The sequence below is a fragment of the Myotis myotis genome, unplaced genomic scaffold, assembly GCF_014108235.1.
Source record: "Myotis myotis isolate mMyoMyo1 unplaced genomic scaffold, mMyoMyo1.p scaffold_m19_p_1, whole genome shotgun sequence".
Lineage (NCBI taxonomy): Eukaryota > Metazoa > Chordata > Mammalia > Chiroptera > Vespertilionidae > Myotis > Myotis myotis.
Window position 1 is genome coordinate 41,934,250 of NW_023416313.1, and position 26,673 is coordinate 41,960,922.

Sequence of the window (26,673 nt, forward strand, 5' to 3'; positions counted from 1 at the left end):
GGTGCTGATATTAGAATGCACACATGAGCATTTTATAGTTATTTAATCAAAGGGTGTTTAGAAGTCTTTAAAACATGTTAACAGTAATTTTTTTAAAGATGTGGAAATAATTTGAAGGATGCTAAACTGAATACAATTATGGAAAAACTAAAGTATACTTTGCAGACAAATCAAACACCTATAAGTAAAAGTGCTGAAAAATATGTAAATCATAGGTATTAGAATGAAGAATTATAAATTAGAAAGCCAATAGGAAAAGCACTCTAACTTTCACAGCATTCAGGTATTTTCAGTTTTCATCAACTTATGCAACTACTGTATTCAATCAAATTTTCCTCACTTCATTATCTTTAGATAAATATTGTATATACTTTGTCCATACTATCCTATTCTTTACCTTTAGTGCTTTTACTAGAGGCCTGGTGCACAAAAATTGTGCACGGGGGAAGGAGGATCCCTCAGCCCGGCCTGCACCCTCTTGCAATCCAGGACCCCTCGGGGGATGTCCGACTGCAGTCCCTATAGGATCAGGCCTAAACTGGCAGTTGGACATCCCTCTCACAAGCTGGGACCACTGGCTCCTAGCCATTTGCCTGCTTGCCTGCCTGATCGCCCCTGACTGCCTCTTCCCTGGCCCCCGCCACAGTGGCTTTGTCCAGAAGGACATCCGGAATGATGTCCAGAAGGTCGTTCAGTTATCCAGTTTGATTAGCATATTATGCTTTTATTATTATAAATTGGGTGGTAGATATTATGAATAATGTGGAGTATCCAGGTTTTCTGTTTTCCTTAAAAGAGTGTTGACTTTTATTCGGATCAGTATTATTTTACCTGGGAACCATCTTGACCCATAGTTAGTGATGGTTTTAGCTTTCTTTATGTGACAGGTATGGTAAAACTTTTACGTTATGGCCAGTTTAGCTCCCTATATAAGACAAAAGCTTTTTGGGTCTCAATCAACTCTCTTTAGTATTCAGTGAGTTATCTCCATTCTGGCTAATTAGAATCCTAACAACTCCCAACCCTATTTTTGCTCTGCAAGTTTTTGACATTATATTTCCCCATTAGTTGCTGTTTGTCTGTTCTTACAGATCATTCCCATATATAGGCACTGACTTAGGCACTCCTCTGCTGATGTGTAGAGAATTTTCCCTGAGTAGTTCTGTTTTATCTACTACACCTCCCTGATAATTTCAGCTTCCTCAGCCTCCCTTAACTCCCATGTTGGTTTCTCATCCCACTAAAACTCATAGTGTTATAGTAGATAGCTATTAGATATTAACAGAAAAGAAGGGAGCCCGACATCTAATTAAGCTGTGTTAACTAGAAAGGCAGTTTCACAGGTACCCCAGTGGACAGCCACATCTTCCACCAAAGGCATGTTAATCCCCAAGCAGGCAGGAAAGTCCAGTTTTCCAATTTCCCCAGGGAACAACCCACCCATTCATCCTGATTACAGGGCAAAGGGATAAGCAACAAGAGGACATTTCCTTTGCTGGGAGCATGCACAAAAGCCAAATTGGCATAGGGGGGAAGTCCTTCCTACAAAGGACATGTGCAGTAGAAGCCAGTCCAGGAGACAAAATTATGAGTAATACACATATGTTTGGAACAGTGCATATCACATAGGAGGTGCTCAACCAAATTTACTAAAAGATTGAACAAATGAATGGTTCCCCTTCCATTTCTATTTGAAATAAGAACTGAGAGGAGTCTTTCTGAAAAAGCCCAAGGTGAAACTAGAATTCAGTAAAGTGTAACTATTGGAATACATCAAGAAAAATAAAGTTACTCAATTTCATTGCACTTGGCTCCATATTGGTTTCAAGCTACTTCATACTGTTGATAATATTATTTTTAAGCCATGGGCAAATGTGATCTTCTGTTTGGCTCTCTACCAAACTAATGTTAGCATTTTAATAATTGCTTTCTTTGAAATTGCTTTCTTTTGATACTGAAGCAGCGGTGCTTACATCACAAGACTGTAAATCACTTAGGAAGTAAAAATGTGCTTCTACAGCTTACACAAGACCCATAGTATGTCTGTGCATTTTGTGCAAACAAAGGCCATTTAACTTGTTAATGCAATTTAATTAAATAATTAATTAATCAAGTCATATAATTAATTGTGATTATGGTAAATAGTTTTATAATATTTAATTGATTTAATTAGATTTTAAATGCATTATAATTCAATTTTAATTTATATATAATCTTTGGAAAAATATATTTTTATGACATTCCTGATCGTTAACGACTGAAGGTTTGTGTCCCTCCAAAATTCATGTTAGAGCCCTAACTCTCAATGTGATGCTATCTGGAGTTAGGGCCTTTGGGAACGAATTAGTTTGAGACAAGATCATGAGAGTGGGATCCTCATGAAGGGAATAGTGCCCTCACAAGAACAGACTATAGAGAGCTCACTTGCTTATTCTCTCTCTCTTTCCCCCTTCTGCCTCCTTTACCCTTTCTCTGATACAACCAGTTAGAGTCTGGAGCAAAGATGATGAATTCAAATTTATAATCATTCCCATAAAAGGAAAATACTCACTAGTCAAATGGCTTTCCCATCAGGTCACTAGGCATCTTAGAATTTTTGGAAGAGAAGAGTATGATATTACCTTGTTTAAGCCATTGCTACATGTTTTCAAAGAACTTAGCCAACATCTTAACTAATTCTTTCCAAATAATCTATAATGAATTAATATGTAGATAACACAAATGACATTTTTAAAAAGGAAACCAAATATATAAAAATGGACAAAATTTATTGAATTGGTATTTACTACTAAAAGCTGATGGTCTTTTAGATATTTAGGTGCCTAAGAATTTCATAAAATATTATTTTACTAGGGACCTAGTGCACAAAATTCGTGCACTTGGGGGGTGTCCCTCAGCCCAGCCTGTACCCTCTCCAATCTGGAACCCCTCGGGGGATGTCCAACTGCCGGCAGTTGGACATCCCTCTCCCAATCCGGGACAGTTGGCTCCTAACTGTTTGCCTGCCTCTCTGCCTGATTGCCCCTAACCACTTCTGCCTACCAGCCTGATCACCCCCCTAAACACTCCCCTGCCAGCCTGATTGATGCCTAACTGCTCCCCTGCTGGCCTGATTCCCCCCAACTGCCCTCCCCTGATGGCCCGGTTGCCCCAAACTGCCTTCCCCTGCAGGCCTGGTCCCCCCCAACTGTCCTCCCCTGCTGGCCCGGTCACCCCTAACTGCCCTCCCCTGGTGGCCTGATTGCCCACAACTGCCCTCCCCTACTGGCCATCTTGTGACCACATGTGGGCAGCCATCTTGTGCGAGGGCATGATGGTCAATTTGCATATTACCTCTTTATTATATAAAATATCACCATGAAATATTCGGTATTTAAATAACATGCATAGTATTTTGACTTTAAATAAATGATTGCTTCATCTAGTCATACATCATAGAATTGGGGGAAAGGTGAAGTGGTAATCTTACTGAATTATCAAAAGACCCTCCAAAATTAGAAAGAAAAAAAACAATCCCACAAATACATTGTTAGCACCATTTCTCTGAGAGGAATCCTGGATTTTAGCACCTTTGAATAGACATAGTCACAGTCATATATAATCATAAATTTGGGTTAACTTCTCAGCCACAGTTCCTACAAAGGGGCTTCTAGTTAATGCTCAAGTTCTAGAGTTAGAATACCTGAGTTCATATCTAACTAAAATTATGTGGGTAAATTTTTTTAAATAATATATTTTTTTCATTGATTTTAGACAGAGAGGAAGGGAGAGGCAGAGAGAGAAACATTGATGTGAGAGAGAAACATCAATTAGTTGCCTCCTGACTGGGGATGGAACCCAAAACCTGGGTATGTACCCTGACCGGGAATTGAACCAGTGACCTTTTGGTGCATGGAACTATGCCCAATCAACTGAGTTACACAGGCCAGGGCATATGTGCGTAAATTTCTTAATCTGTGCTGGCTTCAATCCCGTCATATGTAAAGTAAGTATAATAATGAAACCTAACTCATAAGGTGGCATGAAGATTTAAAAATAATTTAGCACTGTAACTGTCAAACAGTTGGCACTCCATAAAACATTATCATTTGTTGTGATAATGCCAATTTAAAGATGGATACTAAGATTAAATGACAAGATAGAAAACGTATACCTGGATTCCTCTTAATTGCTTCAAGGACAGAAAGTTAATATGGAGTAATTGAAAAGGACTAGATGTAGTTAATAAATTTTCACTTATTCATTTAGTCAGTAACTCAAAATTGGAGAGTGCCTTGGAATAAAGATATAATGAAAATGCATATTTTAAAATATCAAGTCATGTCAAATTACACTTAACATGTGTATTTAAATTTACTGTGCCGTGACATTTTTATTAGCACATGTAACTAATATCCTATAATGATGCTATGAAGCAAAGTGTTATAGAGTATTTGGACTCAATAAAGAATAATTTTTTTTTATTTCTAGTGTCATTCAGTATCAAGAGACCTATTAATAGCAGATCATTGATAGACTTAAATGTAATAGCTGTCTGAATGTTATTACACACTCATAAAATACCTTTCAGAGTGAGAATATACAGATTTGTTTCAGAGTTCTTCCATACTATTTCATGAAAATTTATCTCATGTATTTTACAATGCAGGGAGGGGTAGAGGTGAGATAAAATAGAATGTATGAGTAAATACTATAGGTATACATTTACCTGAACTGCATTTTAAATTAAACATTGTCCTCATCCCTAAATGTTTAGGAAACTATGTGTATAGCATGATAATTTATGTTATTGAAAACCACAGATTTGCATAAAAATGCTCATTTTGTGTTTTTAACTTAGTATAACTTTGATGGCTTCTGCTATAAATTTCCCAATCATTATTTTCCCATAATTTTCCTTATCAGTCTTCCCATTAGAATATTACCTCCTTAACAGAGGAATCTAAGTCTATATTGTTTAAATTAATCCTCAACATGTAACAAACTGCCTTGCAATAAGAATGGCATATTATTTCTGCCCTGGCAGAAATAGCTTAATTGATTGGAGCATTGCCAGTACACCCAAAGGTTGTGGGTTTGAATCACTTAGGGCACATATCAGGTTCAATCCCTGGTAGTGGTGGCTATGGGTGGTAACCAATCAATGTTTTTTTCTCACATTTATGTTCTCTCTCTCTCTCTCCCCTTCTCTCTTTAAAAAAAATTAACATATTTTCTAGTGAGGATTTAAAAGAGGTACAGAATGCCATATTATTTCTTACATATACAAAAAAGTTTAACAATTACATAATATTTAATAAAACAATAGAATAAAAATATTAGATAAGGAAAGAAACTTAGGAATAATCTAGGCCATACATCAGAGTTTATAAATAAGAAATAAGAAAATTAAGTCCAAGAGGCAGCAGATAGAATGCTTAAGATCACAAAGCAAGTCTATGTTAGAGATTATATACATGGTCATAAGAGTTTTGGTAATTTTAGAGTTTTTTAAGTGTTAATTATCCCAATATCTATTCTTTTTTTATTTCTTTTAGTAATGGAACATTGCACATTGATATTTCAAATCACTTTCTCCTTTGATGATAAAGAGTAGTTTCCTTAATGAAAATGGGTTGTTGGTAAAATAAATGAGCATAAGGTGAAGAGTAACTTTTCTTATCACCATACATGATACTCCTGAAACATACAATGGGCAATACTTTAAAATTAACTCAATAAGTACTGATAATATTTTCATAAGTTCCAGTTTCAGCTATAAAAGATGAAGTTCAGGAAATATCACATTCAAAATCCAAAGTTTTTAAAGTTTTGTGCTAGTATATAACCTTAGGACTTTCTAGTTCAAGTGTGGAATTTTCTACTAAATAACTGAATAGCTATATGATAGATTAGCATAATTTTAGAATAATTAATAGACAAGTATAGAGAACACTACTGATTATCTTTTGGTTTCTAGTCTCTTTCTCCCACTTCAGAAGTTCTACCTAGTGACTACATTTCACAATCTTCTTGAGGTCTGTCATGGTCTTATGAATGTGTCCTCACTAATGAGAAATGATACGTGCAACTTTTTGTTGTTATTATTGTTGTTGTTAATCCTCCCCCGGGGATATTTTTTCCATTTATTTTTAGAGAGAGCAGAAGGGAGGAAGAGAGGGGTGGAAAGAGAGAGAGAGAGAGAGAGAGAGAGAGAGAGAGAGAGAGAGAGAGAGAGATGTGAGAGAGCACATTGACTGGTTGCCTCTCCCACATGCTCCTACCAGGGCCAGGTATTGAACCTGCAACCCAGGTATGTGCACTTAACTGGGAATCAAATTCTTGACCCTTCTGTGCATGGACCAATGCTCTAACCACTGAGAACCAACAGCCAGGGTGAAATGTGCAACTTTTGACATATCATTGCATTGCACTGTTTCATCTGGACAAAAGGTTAAACCCAGACCTGGTAGTACTGTATCTTGGACTGTGCAGACCAGACAGTACCTTGCAGATGGCAGATCTATAAGAGATCTTGGTTTCTGAATAACATTCTAGATCTGAGCCAACATAGCCTTAGATATACGTGAAAAGTAGGCAAACATCTATCTTATTTTAGTTGCTGAATGTCCAGGTCTCATTACTATGTAGATAATGATATATAGCCTAAGTGCTAACTTATACAGTAAGCGGGAAATAAAGAGAGAGACAGAGGGATACAACCCTAAGTTAAGCAGTAGATCAGAATTCAGATCTTAGAACTTCAGAGAAGTAGGTGGAAAATAAATGGAAGAACTTGAGAGGGAAATTAATTGAAAATATCTATGAGAACTATAGACTGGGAGACACACACTACTTATGGACACAAATTACCCAGTTTGAGTACATCTAAGAATAGGAAATAAGGAACTTCAGAAGGTCTATTCCTTTCCTAGTTAGCTCAGAGAAATTTTGGTGGGAATAAGGTTAACAAAGAATAATGAGAAATAGTATCTTCTTAGATAGGTAAATAAGTAAATAGATGAGAAGCAGCTGGGCTAAATGAACAAGGTATAGTGAACAGAATTGATGAACATGTAAATATGAAAAATTCTTTACAAATTCACTCATTCACGGACCCATTTATTTAAAGAGCTTTTTAAAGGGTTGATTAAGTAGTAAGTCTTCAGCTTATTGCTTAATTCAGTCAAGACAATATATTTATGAATCACAGCTTTATCACCTGAAAAAGAGTGGTTTTAAGAATTTGATAAAATCATAATGGAAAGTAAATGGCACATAAAAGGCTTTGATTATTCTTATTGATATCATTGTTAGAGGAATGAGGCAACTAATTCTCTGTAGGATGTGACATTATCAAAGTATAAGGTGAACATTTATTTATGCTTTAAAAAATAAATAGATATCGTTCAGAGAGAGAGAGCAAAATAGATTTTTTGAAGAGAAGAAAGAATATAGCTAAAGGTAAAAGGCATGTAAGAACATCATTTATAAAGAAAATTAAGAGAGATTTACTAAGCTTGGAACATAGGTCATAAAATAGGAAATAATTGAAGAGTTAAGAAGGAACAAATCCCAAAAGATTTGATTTTCAAGTAAGAGATATTTGACATAACCCTACATGAAAAATAAGTATAATTTTAAGCCAAATAGTGATATTAAAAAAGTTTTATACAAGAAATTCAAGCGTCATTATGGCAGATGGAAGAGTAAAGAGAAAGCCAAGCTAAAGGGATATTAAGCAAAAGGATATTGTAAATAATTTTGCAAGAGAAAACTGATGTCTAAGCTAAGTCAGTGGAAATAGAGGTACATACGTGGTTGAACTGAAGAGATGATCCTGAAATAAAATTTATATCACTTAATAAAAACCAGATGTGGGATCCTATGTTTATAGCTTGAGAATCTGTGACTCTAGTGACTAAAACTTCAAAAACTGGAGAAGAAATAGATTTGTGGAAGAAAAAATGATTGAGGAAGTTTTATAATATTAAGATGTTGCCAAGAGTATAGGGATATATGTATGCTTTGAGTATATAGCCTTAATATAAAATACAGCATTTTTATTTTTATTTATTTATTTATTATTTTTTTAAATATATTTTATTGATTTTTTACAGAGAGGAAGGGAGAGAGATAGAGAGTTAGAAACATCGATGAGAGAGAAACATCGACCAGCTGCCTCCTGCACATCTCCCAGTGGGGATATGCCCGCAACCCAGGTACATGCCCTTGACCGGAATCAAACCCGGGACCTTTCAGTCCACAGGCCTATGCTCTATCCACTGAGCCAAACCGGTTTCGGCTACAATACATGTTTCTCTAGTATTTTTGCTATGTCAGTCACCCCGTATATATCTTGGTAAGGAGTTTTTTATTTATATAACAGTTGTTCACTCCCAAGAAAGCATCTGAATTTCAGTGGGAAGGAGCTCACTGCATGACAAAGAGTACTTCTGGCAGTATGCTAGGCACAGAAGGAGGAACACATTGATGACATTCCCTGAATTCATGGATGTGAGCCTTCATAGGAAGCAGACAAATTTTACATGCGAACTTGACTGGACAAAGGGGTTTGTTTGTGAAAGTGTTTCTGGATAAGGTTAGCATAAGAATGAGTAGACTTGGCAAAATAGCCCTCCTAATGTGGGAGGGCACCATTCCATCCTTGAGGACCTGAAATAACAAAAAGGGGGATGAAGGAAAAATGCACCCCTTTCTACTTCTTGCCTTGCTGCTTGATATGGGATAGTACTTGTCTTCTGTCTCTGGACTGAATTTAACAGCAATGTTCCCCCATTTCTCAGGTCTTTGGAGTGGAGACGAATTACACACCTGGCTTTTCTGGGACTCCATATTGCAAACAGCAGATCATGGGACTTCTCTGACTCCATAATTCACTCAGGATAATGAGTCCATTCATATATATATATATATATATATATATATATATATATATATATATATCCCAGTGCATGAAATTCATGTACGAAGATGGGGGGTTCCCTCAGCCCATCCTGAACCCTCTCCAATTGGGGACCCCTTGGGGGATGGGGCCTAAACCAGCAGTCGGACATCCCTCTCGTAATCTGGGACTGTTGGCTCCTAACTGCTCACCTACCTGCCTGCCTGATCACCAACTGCCTCTGCCTGCCTGCCTGATTGCCCCTAACCCCTCTGCCTGCCTGATCACCCCTAACCTCTCTGCCTGCCTGATCACCCCTAACTGCTTCTGCTTGCCTGATCTCGCCCCCAACTGCCCTCCCCTGCCCGCCAATTTGGTTCTGATTGGTCGGTTTCTATGCCAGTCAGCGCCAAAAGCTCCGCCTCCTAGGCAGCCATTGGCTCCTGGCACTTCACCTAGATTTGGTTCTGATTGGTCAGTTTCTATGCCAGTCAGTGTCCCCAGGCCTATCCCCGGGCCTGATCAGAGCAGCGGGGCTTATCAGCAGCCCCCACAGAGACCTGAGAGAAACAGAGGTGTGGCTGCTGGTGAAGCCCAGAGAGAGAAATAGAGAGGCAATGGCTGATCAACAGCTGCCACAGAGGCTGCGGATCAGACCCTGCCTCTCTCTCCGGGCCTGATCCACAGCCCCCTTGGCAGTCAGTACTGGGCAACCCAGCACTGACTTCAGGACTGACTTCCTGTGTTCTATCAAGCCTTCGATCGATTGTTATGGACCCTGGGTTTTTATATATTAGGATACACACACACACACACACACACACACACACACACACATACACACATTTACATTTGGTTCTGTTTCTCTGGATAACCCTAATATACAAACTAACAGGAAAAAGTCTATCAAGATATCATCACCATCAATGATGAGGATGGTAAATTCTAGCACATGGGGTTGCCCTCATGTGGTAAAGGGAATAATAGAGGTATTTTGTTCATCCATGCTCCCCATCAAAGAGATTCAAATATATTTTATTTTATTTGGGAAGATTAAAATCAGAAAGTGCAGCCCTAACCGGTTTGGCTCAGTGGCTAGAGCGTCGGCCTGCGGACTCAAGGGTCCCAGGTTCAATTCCGGTCAAGGGCATGTACCTTGGTTGCAGGCACATCCCCAGTAGGAGGCATGCAGGAGGCAGCTGATCAATGTTTTTCTCTCATTGATGTTTCTAACTCTTTATCCCTCTCCCTTCCTCTCTGTAAAAAATCAATAAAATATATTTTAAAAAATCAGAAAGTGCAAAGTTACAAAACTGATGCTCTTCAGTTAAAACCTCAGATTTTTTAGATAGAACAATTCAAGATCTGGTAGCTGTTGATGATAGTACAGAAAAATGTGCCCAAAATATACTCCAATATGCCCTTTCTTATTTACCCCATATCTAACAGAAGTGGAGTGATTGCCTTCCATTAGAAACAGCTAGTATTCTTGAAGAAGAGGAGAAGCAAAAAAATCACTATCCAATTTAGAAAGGCTTGGTGAAACAGTAAGAGGAGAAAGAAAGAAAAAGACTGGCATATGTGAAGACCATTACATCATAAGACATTCATCTTCAATCCACAAGGTCCTAATCCCAACCATTACTGAGCCAACTAGGCTAATGCAAAAGTGATATTCCCTATAAAATCCCAAGATAAACATGACATAAGTAAATGAAAATTAAGGGGGGGGGTGGGGAGAAACCTTTCACTCAACTTGTCAATTAACAAAAATGGCTATCCATTGGAGGAGGGAATAAACGCGAAGCAGAAGCAATTATCAATTTAGGAAGCATTTTAATGAGTTTATTTGAACCATACTGATGACAATTGATGGGAAGCAAAGTCTTAAGGGATTGAGAAAATGCTCCAGAGGATGGCAGTTTTGCACCTTACTTCATTTTCATTACCATCAAAGGAGGAGGCATAAGGGATTACATGAAATCCATTGGTGATAGATTAGGGAGGCAGGGGAAAGCAAGTGGGGGAATTCTCAGGGGTTGGATAAAAGTAAAACAAATAGACACATACTTGTTTACAATGGTGGGTACAGGATAGCTAGCAGTTAGCAATTAACAGGATTGTGCAGGACCACCACAGCCAAGGGTTCGGTGAGCCTGATGCAGGAGGGGGTGGGGGCGCAAAGGATTTAGAAAAGACAGAAGGAGAGAATAAGCTAGGTCTGGATCTCCTGTGCCTGGCTAAGGCCACAGAGAGAGATCCAGAGGGCAAACTGAACCTTTATTTTATAGCCAGAGCTAAACAAGGTAGTGGTCACCATAGTTACAATGTTCTTGTGAGTTTCACTTGTTTTTGGCAGCACTTAAGGCACCTCCCACAGCCCATTAGCTACCCAGATAGGATCTGGGGAGCCTCATAAGGTCAAGCTTAATTATGCTAAGAGGACTGTGCCCTCTACGCTGGGACTTGTTTGTGGCTTTGCCAATAGGTCAGTCCAAGGCTTAACCCTATGCCACTCCCTACACAGGATAACAATAAGAATGAGGGGTTGTGTGGTCTCTGCTCTGGTGGGAGATTGTGCCCTTAGGGATCTGAAAAAAAAAGCAAATTATTTTGACCTTCCAAAAGTTTGTCATCATAGATACAAAAAGACAATAGGAAAGCTCAATTAAGGTAAAGACTGACCTTTGTCAAGAAAGATACAGGGCTAGGACCATGACTCCTTCAGTTAGGAAGTTTTAATTTTACTGTTATGGGCATAATTAGCTAGTTAACATTAATAAAGGAAAGAGGTCAAAGGGAGAGTTGCCTTTGATATGTTGAGCATATTCAGCTGGAAAGCATGGCCTGCTTGTTTCACAGGGAAGCTATAGCCTCACACCCCAGGAAATCCCAGTATTGTCCCTCCAAAGGGATTAACACCTCTCCTTTCTCTACCCTGGTACTCAATTATTGGAGGGAGAAGTAGAAGGTAGGACATAAACAGAAGTTGGGGTGGCAAGGGGGAGGTGTTTGTCTGACAGTCTAGCCTGGGAAACAATGGATTGGCTAGTGGGTGGACCCAAACAGAAGCACGCAAAATCAGTAACAGTTAATTAGTCATTTTGAAGAAGCTTCTGGTTAAAATCCCCAGAAAAAGAGTTCCCCCTCTTTTATTCTCTCTTGCTCCCGCTTGCTCTGTGACCCTCACTGGCCTGTGCACTCACCTATTCTCTGCCCTTATCCATGTGGCCTTCAGCAGCTGCATTTCCCATGGCTGTTCAAACCCCACATGTAATAGACTGCAGCTGGGAACACAAGCTAAGCCAGCCAGATGCTGGGCTGGACTGGACTTTAATATGGAGCAGAAATTCTGGGCAGTGGCCTTGACTCTGGCCCTGCTGAAGACACTATTGGACTTTTTCCATGGCCAGATGACAGAGATGGGACCTTGGAGGAGAACCCCTTTAATTTTACATTATCAGTAAAGTTTTCCACTAAACCCCATCCTCCCATGGGGACCTCAGGAAATTCTTTTCCTCAAAGCACTCCAAGAACTCCATTTCTACTGATAATAAGATGATCCTATGTGGTTACTTTAGGACTCTGAGTTTTAAGACACACCTTAAAGGCCTTCTCTGAGCTTGTCAGGTTTAGCATGTGGCCCTTTTTCTGTCCACACAATGATAGAAGGAAGTCTTCTCTGCATGTACCTAGTCACCTAGCTTTGATTTAGAAAATATATGTTTAATCCTATTCACAATGAAAATTTAAATTCACAGACCTTCCCATTTAAAAAATCCTATTTAATAAAAGGGTAATATGCATATTGACCCTAACTGTGGAACAACCAGGAACAACTGGTTGCTATGACGTGCACTGACCACCAGGGGGTAGACACTCAACGCAGAAGCTGCCCCTGGTGGTCAGTGTGCTTCCACAGGGGGAGCTCCACTCAGCCAGAAGCTGGCTCATGGCTGACCAGTACAGCAGCAGTGGCAGGAGCCTCTCCCGCCTCCGCAGCAGCACTAAGGATGTCCGACTGACAGCTTAGTCCAGTGATGGTGAACCTATGACACACGTGTCAGAGGTGATACGCGAACTCATTTTTTTGGTTGATTTTTCTTTGTTAAATGGCACTTAAATATATAAAATAAATATCAAAAATATAAGTATTTTTTTTACTATGGTTGCAAATATCAAAAAATTTCTATATGTGACACGGCACCAGAGTTAAGTTAGGGTTTTTCAAAATGCTGACACGCCGAGCTCAAAAGGTTCACCATCACTGGTTTAGTCCCACTCCCCTCGGGATGTCAGTCGGACATCCCCTGAGGGCTCCTGGGCTGCCATAGGGATGTCTGAATGCCAGCTTAGGCCCAATCTCCCAGGTGGACATCACCAGAGGGGTCCCAGACTGCAAGAAGGTGCAGGCTGAGCTGAGGCACCCCCTGAGTGCACGAATTTTTGTGCACTGGGTCTCTAGCATATATATATATAAATATCATCCAATACTGTAAGTGTTGAAATATAATTAGTATTATTATTTTAAATTAAAGTATTGTGTAAGATAATACAAATAAGTGTAAGTTAATGTTATGAATCAAAATTTTCAGTAAAAAGGAACAATATCAGGATCAAACAAATTAACTTTAAATCCTGTAACACTGAATTTAATTTATAAATACTATTATGGACCTATAATTTTTCTTATCAAAAATACACATTTTTATATGAAAAAAAGGTCTGTATCTTCAAAACCATTGATGGCATTAAAGAGAAGATAGATTTAGGAACTGATCTACATGAAGTGAGAAAGAAGAGATGGAACAAAAGCATTCATTAAAATCTAGAGTATCTATTTCAAAGTCAATATTTAGAAATTCTTAAGCAATATACTTTTAATTTTAATGTTAAAAAATTGCCATAAAATAGGTAATTTTTGCAGTATAAATGAATAAAATTTCTGAGTTTACTAATAATTTATTGATTGAACATGTATTTTTAAGTCAAATTAGATTTTTGCAAACATACAGTATTTCATAATTATCTTCAAAGTTTGTTTTTCTTAGAATTCCCAGATAAGTTTTATTCAACATTTGCAGGATCTAATTCATAAAAAGGGGGGAAAATGGAGTTAATTGCTTATGATTTATTTTCAATTGCTTCTGAGAAATCTTAGTTTGTTCTTGTTTTTATTTTTTTTAACAAATAAATTATATTACTCTTTCTTTTCCTGGCAATAAGATGAGCTTTGAAAGAACCTATTCACATAGTGTCATTTTGTTTATCATTTTAATACTAGAGGTCCAGTGCACAAAATTTGTGCATGGGTAGGGGCCCTAGGCCTGGCCAATGATCAGGGCCAATCAGGGTCCCTGCCTCCCCACCTCCCCGCTTCCTCCTTTCCTTGCCACCTGCTCACTGCCACTGTGCAGTTCCCTGTTTCCTGCTTCCCTCGCTCCCTCAAAGCCCCACCACCGCGGCTGGTCACCCACCATGTTCCGCGCCGCCTCCTGGTGGTCAGCACACATCATAATGAGCGATCAAACTCCCGGTCTCCAGGTCGAACTCCCGAGGGGACACTTTGCATATTAGCCTTTTATATATATGTAGAGAGAGATTGTCATATTTATTTTTATTTATAAAGAACATGTGGTGTATACTCCTAAAATATTATCATCTTGAAAATTTAAAAAGGTAAGATTGACCTAACTTGCTTGGCTCAGTGGATAGAGTGTCAGCCTACAGACTTAAGGGTCCTAAGTTCGATTCTGGCCAAGGGCACATGCCTGGGTTGTGGGCTCGATCCCCAGTAGGGAGTGTGCAGGAAGCAACCAATCAATGATTCTCATCATTGATGTTTCTATGTCTCTCTCCTTCTCCCTTCCTCTCTGAAATCAATAAAGAAATATTTTTTAAAATGTTTTTAAAAAGGTAAGATTGCAGACACAAAAGTGTAATAATTAAAGAAATTATATATTTCTATTAATGTGTTTCTTATATAATAACTGAACATCCCAGAAATACAGAGTGATATTTAAATTCAACTGGGACATCATGAATATCAGAGTTCCATCATGATTTAAGCATTAATGACAGGTAATTGGCATTTATTTTTAATATACTAGCAAAAACACTTAACAGAATACAGGATGATTTTCAGTATGTCTCTCACACAATCATAGTACTTCCTGTGAGCTTTAGGCACCTGTGAAGCAATCTTTTTGCTTTTACTCTATCTCCAATTCATTTTGTTTAAAATGACTTAACGTGGCATAAATTTATTTCACTTACAAATATAAAAGAAAAATCTTTCTGGTTTATGAAATAGTTTTCTTCCATACATCTTTCCAAACTAACAAAAACAATGCATATCAGAGTCGATGTTAATCTTGCATCCCTCTAGACTTTTAGTCAGGTAAACATAAAATCTGCATATTATAATTACTAAAAATCTTGAAAGGTTAATTTGGATATAATTTTTTTTTAATGGATCATCTGTTAGACTTGGAAAGCAATGATGATAATTTTGCATTGTCTCATGTCTCTTACCAAAAACCTCATACCAAGAAAATTTCAAATTCTGCCTCCCAGAAATCAGGCAATTTCAAGCTCTACTAATACAATTAATACATCTATTCAAAATTAATCATTTTACATCACAAAATAGGCTAATTCTTAACACAGTTAAACAAGCTTGGATAATTTCCATGATTGTAGTATGTTTATATATTACCTCCTTTTTTTCTTTGCAAAAAGAGCTTATAAAAACCCTCTGAGAATTTAATTTAACTAAAAATAAGTTAAATTATTTGAAAAATGTTTATGTCTTTGAGTCTATAATCAAATTTATTGTAAAAAATTTTATAAGGCACAATGCTATATTTTTTATCTATTATAGCAGGATTGTTATTTATGGTTAAAACATTATAAACAGTTTGTATTCCTATATTCCTAATTTCTTCAATAAATTTTAATGAATATTAATCAGCCTTTCTTATTAATTGGTAAACTTCTCTAAAAATACTAATTGCATATTCTAGAATTTCCCCATAAGTATGTTTAGTTTTTTGAAGATATGACAATATTTCTGTTGAGGTTTTAAGACATATATGTTTCTGACTGACATTTATCAAAATGTATTGAGATAATCCAGTTGATCTTCTTAAGTTTTCTAAAAAAAAAAACTTTTTGAGATAATTAGAACACAAAATTGAGTAAGACATTGATTTTTTAGTATTGTGCTAAAAATAAATTATGATATAACAAAAGTCACAATTTTTTAGAGTTTCAATTTCCACAAAAAAGTAAGTTTGACTGGATAAATTCTAAGTTTTAGAGAGTGTTAAAATTCTAAAAGAAGATTATTTTATTTATATGAGCTACCTTTACTAGGCTGAATAAATATTACAAAATTGGACTTTAGTTTAAATGTTATAATAATTAAACATTCATTTATTTACCTACTTTTGAAGGTGTGTTATTGTTATTCTACAAACAACTAAAACAAAATCCTGTTTTTTTAAAACAGGTATCAAAAAGGGTTGAGGTGACTTTTTTGTTTGTTGTTTGTGTGTGTGTGTGTGTGTGTGTGTGTTTCCAGAAAATTAGATCTTACTATTCCTTTTCTCTTCTTATTTGAAAGTGGTATTAGGATGCCTGGGGCAGGGATATTGTGTGTTTTAAAGTATTAGCCATTAAGAAAATATTAAAACAGTAATAGCATTTAGAGAAAAACAAAAAATGTAAGTATGACTTTTAGAACAATATTTTCTATTTTAGTATTATAGCTATTACAGTTCATTCTTTAACTCCACTTAGAAAGACTTAATATACCTGATTCATACCTTAAGATTGCATAGTACTCATGGTAGGCACTAAATACATGGTTAATAAATGATATTATTAATTTGCAATTGCTTACTTCTCTTGCAGCGTATAGTAGAAAAACAACTCTCAGCTGTGTTCAAACTCTATCTTCTTCTTATGCTCAAGTTCAATTCATTTTAGACTGGGAAAACGAACAAAACAAAAGTATACCCTCCCTCTAGATACTGTTCTCCATGCTGCCTCCTCCTCAGTCTTCTCTCTACCTGGCTCTGAAGATGGTCTTGCCAAGGCTCCGGACCTGCAGAGCAAGCCAGGAATGGCCCACGAATCCCACTAGTGCAGTCCTTTCCCAGCCACAACCATCCTAAAGGACACCAACCAGACTGGTGCATCAAAGGTAAAAGATTGGTGAGGCATCGAGGCCATGAACTCTCCTCTTCATTGAACTTCTCACTCAAGAGCTTGCATTTAAAATTTAGTTTTCTCATCCTCTTTGGGGTGGGTAGTTAGAAACTAGGAAAATAATGTTCTCCAACAGAGCTCTCCGTGGTTCTCAATCCCGGTGTCATACTGTAACCACCTGAGGAGCTTTAAACAAATGCCACTACTAAGCCCTGCGCATACATACACACACACAAAAATTGGTAACATTGATGCAGGAAGGGGCACTGATATTCTCATATGTAGTCATTGTTACAATCACTGTCTAAATTGCAAGCAATCTGGAATAGCTGCTAAAAAAAGGAAAAAAAAAAGAATAATCTGAGGACAACAAAAGAACCATACCTAAAACTCATTATCTTCCTCTTTGCCTTATGCTAGTAGGTATTTTATTTTTACTACTGACCCATTATAAATGTTTGGCAACTGTTATCCACATGGTGTTGGAAGTCGTGAATTTGAACAGCAATAACTCCCTGAACTACTGCAAGAAGAATATGGCTGAGGGATGCTACACATGGTTATACAAGTACTCTCTCACATGCATGCTTTACCCATTGAGAATTTCTTTTCACCTCACTTTTTCTTTTCATCAAAGTAAACCTAATATATTCCCCATCATTGCTTTATGGACAAAAAGGAAAATATAAAACATTGGAGAATACAGTAAGAACTCATTTAACATCATCAACTGGTTCTGTGACTTTAAAGGAAACCACATATGACAAAACCAATTTTACCATAGGCTAGTTGATATGGCATCTCATCAATGTTATAACAAAACAATGTTGAACCAAATAACGTTATTTGAGGACCTGTTGTATATTGTCCTGTGCTGAAAAAAAATCAAGTAAATACACAGAAATTGCCTTTCCTCCCTTATCTTTCCTACTGACTATTTTTTAAAAAAAGTGCATACACTTACATAGGTTTATCTTACTTCTCACTCCTACTTTTAACTGAAGATTTTCCAACCATGTGAGTTTAAGATCATAGTCCCATAATTGTAGAGTAACTAGTATAATACATAGTACAAAGGGAAAATTTATGTTTTTTCAGAGTCATATTTGATTGTGTATCCAAATTTTTATTCATGATTAGCCATGAATGCTAAACCCAAAACTTAATTTACTCTTTTTAAATATGATGCACAAGCATTTTATAAAAAATAAAAGAATGAACCTGGCATTTTTTCTGTATTGCATTCACTTGAGAAAAGTATTTTTTTTTATTCCCATAACGTTTTTTTTTTTTTAAGAAATACCTCTGTCACAGAATATATATATATATATTTATATATTCTCTGTATTCTTAGGTTGATCTATATAATCTTCACCATAGTTTTATTGGTAAACCTACTTCTAAAAAAGTTGGGAAATGTTACCAATGTCACAAAAAAAATCAATAAAAAGGTTTAAGCAAAGTTGGAAAAATGTTATATATGAACAGATTTATTACTGGATTCTAATAAAATAAAAGAGCTCAAATTTGCCTTCTAAGTGCACTGAGTTTGTACATTAACTCAATCAATCAGTCAGTCATTTAGTCAATAAAGGTTAATTGAGTACTAGACTCTGCATATGATTAGTTTTGGTGCCAGAAAAACTAACAATACCAATACATTCAAGAATGCAATAATGAAATTTCTACACTTAGTGTATTTGTAAACTGTTAAACGTAAAGCCTAATTAATCAAACATTTTAAATTAGTAAATAACTCAAGCTCTCCTTCTATTAGTAAAAGTCAAGTCAACAAACCCAATTTTTTTTCTCCACAGCCTGCCATTTAACAATTGGTTATGCTTATAAATTTGTGGAATCACATATATCCCTCTTTGATTCATGTAGAGAAATAAGAGATCAATTCTCACAATGCATATAATTCAAAATCAGTTTTATCATGAAAATCTTTCATTGTTTCCTATTACTGAGTATAAATTGTATAAAACATGTACATCAAACTTTCAGTGTCAAAACACACATTCATATATATTGTTAAAAATAAGACAGCAGCCCCCAAATGGAGCTGCTTATGCCCCATGTCACCAAACTGAGACTTAGTTACAGTTCAGACACCCCCAGAAATAAAAACTTAAGTCAGTCTTTCAGGAATAGCCTAATGAGCACTAGTTAGGTAATCTACCTGACAGACCCCTGACTTTCCCAAATGGAAAGTAACCTTGCTATAACCAGTCCATTTTTTTTGCCTAGTATAACTTTCTTATTCCTACTCCCTTCTTCCTATAAGTCTTTTATTTTGTACAGATCCTTGGACCTCCTTTCTATCTGCTAGATTGGGTGCTACCCTATACATGAATTGTTGAATAAGGTCAACAAGATCTTTAAAATTTACTCAGTTAAATTTTGTTTATTAACAGCGAACAAACATATATATTGTGCTGCCAAATACAACACAATTGAAGGAGTGGGAGAAATATGTTTCAATGTGTTTGGTAACTCAGCAATAATTTTCACAAGGCTAACAGATAAGTATGCTGAAATTTTTCTCACTTTTAAAAATGTAAATAAAGGGGCTATATCCTGAGAAAGAGAGTTTATGTTTCTAAAATTTAGTCTTTTATAAATATATTTTGGTCAGAGACACAAGGGAGGTGATTAAGTTATGCAGGGCTTTTACATTTAGTTTCCTTTTCTACTTTGATTCAAAGGGATGTGGTTGAAAGAGTTGGCTGGTGACTAAAGTCACCATCCAATTTATTATCTAAAACAGATAATTTTGAGAGCAAAAATTGGATTATAGAATGATTAATCAGTAGGTTGGACAATACACAAAAACTGTAACTCCCCTGTGCCTACCAGAGCATATGGTCCTTTCTACTTAAGACATACCTGAAGTTCTAATTATAATTTTATACTAGCCGTAGAAATTTGTGGAAATTCTCTAAGACAATTCATGATAGCATTGCAATTAGCTAATCCGATCTAATAAAAGAGTAATATGTAAATTAACTGTCACTCCACAACAAAGATGGCGGCACCCATAGCAGCCAGGGTGGAACCCTGGCGGCGTTGCCTGGGCAACACGAACCCAGCAGGCAAGCACAGCCTGCAGGCAGCACCCAGAAGAGCCTGCTTGCCCATCGCCATGGTGTGGAGCAGGCAGACCCCACAGAGAGCAGAGAACCATGGGAAATGGGCCTAAGCCGTCAGTAGGACATTCCCTGAGGGTTCCTAGATTGGAGAGGGTGCAGGTCGGGCTGAGGGACTCCTCCCTCGTGCACGAATTTCATGCACTGGGCTTGAAGTTATTAATAATAGAAAAGGAGCAAAGGGAAGGGCAGACATTATAGGCATATTCCCTGAAAAATACTGGAGGAAGGGGACTGGACAAAGGGAAGACAGACACATGCCCAGTAAAGTTGTGATGACTAGGGAAGGTGCTCACTGTCAGTCACAGCTGGAAACAGAGGTCAGAGGTCATTGGGCATAAAGGGCATGGCCAGTGCTAGCCCATGACGATTTAGGATGCTTAACCCTCTAAACAAAGGAGTCCACTCTCATGCCCTTGGTTCCCTTCGAGCATTGCACTTGACTCCTGGCTTGGGAGCCTTTTTTGCTCTGCTTTTCTGCATTTGCCCACATGGTACAAAGCCATCTGGACGCCACATACGATGAACTAATGGAGTAAAACTAGTCTGATGCTGTACTGTACCTATCTCCAACATAGAACAGTAACTGGACACTGACTGCTTCTCTACTGAAATCCTAGCTACACTTCTTTTATGATTAGACTAAGGGAAATGGAGCTTTAGAAACCTAGGGATTTAATTCCACACAAATAAAAACTCACTCATGCTCCCATGCAAATCTCAGAAAATTCTTTTTCTTGGGATATCATAAGAACTCTCTCCCTACCCCAGCAGCACCCACTGAGGAAGAGGACCCCTAACTTCACCCAATACCATTTTCATCTCAGTTTTCCATGTGAACAAAAAAGGGGTCTACAAAAAGTAAATCCACAGGGTCATCTGGTCAAAAATTCCTAACTCAGCAGGTCATGACAAGTAGTCATGCTCCAAGCATATAATTTTTTAAGTAAAAGTTTTGTATTTGCCTTAAGCAAGCCCTGTCCATAGTTGTTGTACATCTAGTTTAGCACACCTTGGAACTACACACAATGATCCTCAAGAGAGCATGTAATCTTATGTATCCAAACCCGGCCTTGGCCTTGTTTTCTCTCCCTTCATGTAATTTTCTTTAACTCTCCTTCCTTAATTTGAAATGCATGAAAGAAACTGCAAAACTGTCACTCTCCAAAGCATTTGAGATCTTGCTTCCTGGCAATTGTCATAAGTTTGGCTCAAATGAATGCTTATAAAAATTCTCTACAGATTTGGATGTTTGTTACATCGACACTCATTTATAAAAGATGAATTTAAATTCCTAGAATTAAACCATTAAATACATGCAAGATGTCTGTCATTTATTAAGCATTCAAAAGAAAATGGTAGCTATTCCAGGAGAAGATCTATCTTTCTGGCATTTTTTATCTAAATTCTATCAGGCACAAGATATTTCAATTTTTTTTCAATTGCCAAAAGGTTCTCTATCTTATTATCTTCATAATACACAAAATATAAATATTCACCTCTCTCCTTCTTACAATAAATATTTTCAGCATTTGGGTCATATGGTCTTTGCACCAACTATCAACTCTGTCCTTGTATCACAAAAGCAGCCATAGATAACATAAATCAATAGTCATGGCTATATTCTAATACGACTTTACTCCTGGAGACTGAAATTAGAAGATCACATTTTTAAAACTGTCACAAAATAATTTCCTTTTAATTTTTTAATCATTTAAAAATCTAAAAACATTCTTAGCTCATTAAATGTACAAAAATAGGTTGCAAGCTTTATTTGACCATCAGGATACAATTTGCCAAACACTATATTAGCTTATTGTTTATTTTATGATAACAACCAACTTTCAAGTTGGTGGCTGCTCAATCAGCCTGGCTCCTTAAGTGACCATGTTTGAGATCCCCTTTTGCTGTCTGCTAATGGGGATACAATATAGATGGGAATGTTTAGTCAAACAAGGAGGCCATTAGACTGAGGTGACTTTACTACCTTATAATCTACATAAACAAACCCAGAGCTAAGCCTGTATGGGATCTCAAGGTTAAGAAATCAAAACTTGCCGAACCGGTTTGGCTCAGTGGATAGAGCGTCCGCCTGCGGACTCAAGGGTCCAGGGTTCGATTTCGGTCAAGGGCATGTACTCTGGTTGCGGGCACAGCCCCAGTGGGGGGCATGCAGGAGGCAGCTGATCGATGTTTCTCTCTCATCGATGTTTCTAACTCTCTATCCCTCTCCCTTCTTCTCTGTAAAAAATCAATAAAATATACTTTAAAAAAAAATCAAAACTTAAGTACAATCAATCACAAACAGCCAAATAGGCTTTTCCAAATACTTAAGTTCTAGTCAAGCAAATCATTTGCTTTGCTTCTGTATATTCTTCAATCAATGGAAAACTCCTAACCACTTCCAGCTTGGTGCTGCTGGACTGGGATAGATTTTTGCTTCAATAAACTCGATACTTCTCATATGACTCAGTTTATCTTTTAACAGAATTAAGTTTGTTTTGGAACACTGATACCATTGTAATTAACCTAGTTATTCATAACAGCAAAGAAGCAAACGGAAGGCCAAATAGTATAGCAACGTCACTTGGGCAGCTTTGCCAGAAAGTTGCAGCATTACATTCCCAGGGAGCCTCCTGACTATTCCCTACAGATTTCTGGGGGAAGGGACTGGACAAGGAAGAGAATAGACACGTGCCCAGTAAAGTCGGGGTGATATTGGGAAGGTACTTTCTTGTCAGTCACACCTGGGAACAGGTCATTGGTTGGAATGGGTGTGGCCACTGCAGGGATACTAAGTCCCTGAACAAAGGAGTCATTCTTGGTTCCTCTTGGGCACTTGGGGCACTTGGTGCTCTTGGATTTTCTTGGGACTCTGGTTGCAGGAGGTGCTCTCTCTTGGCTCCCCTGTATTAGCCCAGGTGGCCCCACACAAAATGGACTAATGAACTGCAACTAGTGTGATACTGAACTAGACCCAGCTGCAACATGGAACAGAGGCTCCGGACACTGGCTTTGCTTTTAGCTTTTAGCTCTACCAAACCCAGTTTCACTTCTTCTATAACTGGATTAAGGGACATGGGACTTTGGAAACCCAGAGATGCAATGCCACGCAAATAAAAATCACTCATCCTCCTGTGTGAGTCTCAGGAAATTCTTATTCTCAAGATCGTAAGCACTGCATCCCCAGCACTCAGTTAGGGAAAGGGATACCCTAATTTCCCCAATGATAACATGAATATGGGGTCACTTGTGATATGATATATAAATATACATACACACACGTGTGTGTGTGTGTGTGTGTGTGTGTGTGTGTGTGTGTGTGTGTATGTGTGTATAATCAAGATTTGTTTTCCAGTGTTGCATTTAATTTTAAAGATAAACATATTGCAAAATAATGACTTCATCCCTGGCCAGTTTGGATTGGTGGTTAGAACTTCAGCCTGGAGACCAAATGGTCTGGGTTCAATTCCCAGTCAAGGGCATATACCTGGGTCAGGTCTGATCCTAACTTGTGTTGGGGCATGTGCAGAAGGCAACTGATTGATGTGTCTCTCTTACACCGATGTTTCTCTCTCCCTTCTTCTCCTCCGTCCCTTCCACTCTCTCTAAAAAAAAAAATCAATTGAAAAATATCCTCAGGTGAGGAATAACCAAAAAGAAACAATAATAATAATAATAATAATAATAACTGCAACATAACTTTAAAAATTATTTTGGTCTTGTTTGCTTTTTATGACCACATCATTGCTCTAAAAATTTTATAGGGCCTAAAACTCCAGAAAATAAATATAAAAGTCAAATATCATATTTAGAGAGAGATGTTTGGCTGACACTATCAAATTCTAAAATTGCTAATGTAAACCAAAATGATTCCATTATATACACTAAGCTCCAACCAGAAAGTCTAAAGCAAGTCAACTGTGATCTGTAAGAAATTCTGTAAATTGTTCCTTCATACAAACAAATGCAAATAAATGACACTTTGGATTAATTTTTCTTATCTACAAGTAATTCTTACATTGCTCTAAAGGACTTGAGGTCTGGGGCCTTGAAGTAATGCAGTTGTGAATCTATGAGTTGTTTTGCCTTTCCTTTGCCCTAATTTACTGCTCAAATTTATGTACACTGACATAAATTTGCATTGAAAGGATACACTCTTGATCTAAGGAGATGAAAGGGCAAACAAGCAACCACCACACACTTTTCGTACCTTTTACCACACAAGCAATTGCACTCAATCTGTTGCTAGAAATGCTTTAGTTCTGCTTAGCCCTAAATCACTGGTATTCAAAGGTTTATGACACATTCACACTCATTTGTCATTTGCAAGAAATCTAATTGAGAGAATTTACAGTTGGCTGAATGCTTCATTTAAATCGTACATGTTTAATAAAAGCTTTTTAAGTTACTAATCTCAGCTCAGGAAACAACAAAAGTGCTTGCGGGTTAAAGAATAAAACATAGCAGGTAAATGTTATGGTGTGACATTTCCTTATAATGTTTCCAAGTAACAGCATTTACTGGCTTTGAATTGTTTTTACACAGCTAACATGCTCTGCCAGAAAAATTCAGCCTATTAGTTATACCATGTGGCAGAAATGTGATGGTAGACTTACTCCTCAGTCAAAATGCTGTGGTTAGCTGAAAATCGTGTCAATAATTATGGCACTGTAGGGGAAAGCCCAAAATAACATCTCAAGTGAAATAATCTTGAGCATATTCTCATAAAATAAATAAATCCAATTATTAAATAGTAGGAACTGATTTTAGTCTGCTTCTCTGCAGTCATTTTAAAATGTGATTCTGATTTTCACTTGAATTATTGAACTATATGCATTGTTTATGGGATGGTACTGCACAGAGGGAACTCATTTCATACAAATAACCCTTGTTGCTATTAAACCTTATGTTTCAAAGAAAATGTGAAACTATGTAGAAAAGGAGACCAAAATGTTAAGGTTCAAAATGTGGCAAGAATAAACTTCAAAAAAGCCAGCTACGTCAGCATGTGAAGTCTTCCCTCTGGCTTGATGTGCTGGAACTGTTTAGCCACATAGCAGGAAGAAGAATTAGGCAGTGCTCATGAATAATGCTACAGGGCAAAAATGAAATCTGTGGACCAGCTCTTTTAGTAGAAAGTTGATAAGAACCTGCCTGACTTCTCAATACTTAGCAGATGGCAGTGCCTCACTATTTTCCTTAACTTGGTAGATTAAATGCTAGTCCTACTGCATGACAAGGAGCAACTAAACTCCATTGCTTCTAAATAAGCTCTCTGCTGCCATGAAGGTGCTAATCCACTGTTAACACCTAGCTCATCCGAGTACATATATATTCATATATAAATTTTGAAATAAGTTATGAAACACATTAGTGTATTATAACAGGACAATTTGTCCTTTCCTTGGAATGGAATTTACAGTGGACAAAATAAAGCATTCCATAAACAGAATTACTGAAATTCCATGGCCCAAATTACTGAAATGAAAAAATATTAATAGAAAATATACTCACTGATTAGACTGCGAGACAGAATTTCTCTAAATAAAATATTGAGTTTTGATTTTAATAACTGATTCAGATTCCCTGTTGCATATATATTTTAGAAAGCTGGAAGAGGAAGGATGAAGGGAAGTTCTTTGGCCACATGGAGAATAGTATTCCAGACAGGGATCAAATGTTTGATGATGTAAAATTAAGGAGTTCCCCTCCAAGGTCCCATCTCTTGTCTCTCCAAGGAAGAAGTCCAATCTTGTCTTAAGCAGGGCCAGAATGAAGGCCACTGCCCAGAGTCTCTGCTCCATATTAAAGTTCAGTCCAGTAATTGGCTAGGTTAGCTTGTGTTCCCAGCTGCAGTCCATTGCACGTGGGGTTCACACGGCCATGGGCCATGCAGCTGCTTAAGGCCACATGTCTATGGAGAGAGAAAATGCGAACACTCTCAAGTGTGGATCACAGAGAAAGAGAGCAAGAGGGAACAAGGAGCACCAGAGAGAGGATACTCTCTATCTGGGGATTTTAACCGTCCAAGATTTTGCCTACTTCTGATGAGGTCCACCAGCCGTGGGCAAACTACGGCCCACAGGCCGGATTCGGCCCGTTTGAAATGAATAAAACTGAAAAAAAAAAAAGACCGCACCCTTTTATGTAATGATGTTTACTTTGAATTTATATTAGTTCACACAAACACTCCATCCATTCTTTTGTTCTGGCCCTCCGGTCCAGTTTAAGAACCCATTGTGGCCCTCGAGTCAAAAAGTTTGCCCACCCCTGTCTAGCCAATCCATTGCTCCCCAGGCTAGACTGACCAGTAAGCACTTTCCCTAGGTCACCCTTACTTCACTGGGCATGCGCTCATCTCCCCCTTTGTTGGATCATTTCCTCCAGCGAATTGCAAGGAATGGACTAGTCAGCAGTGATGGT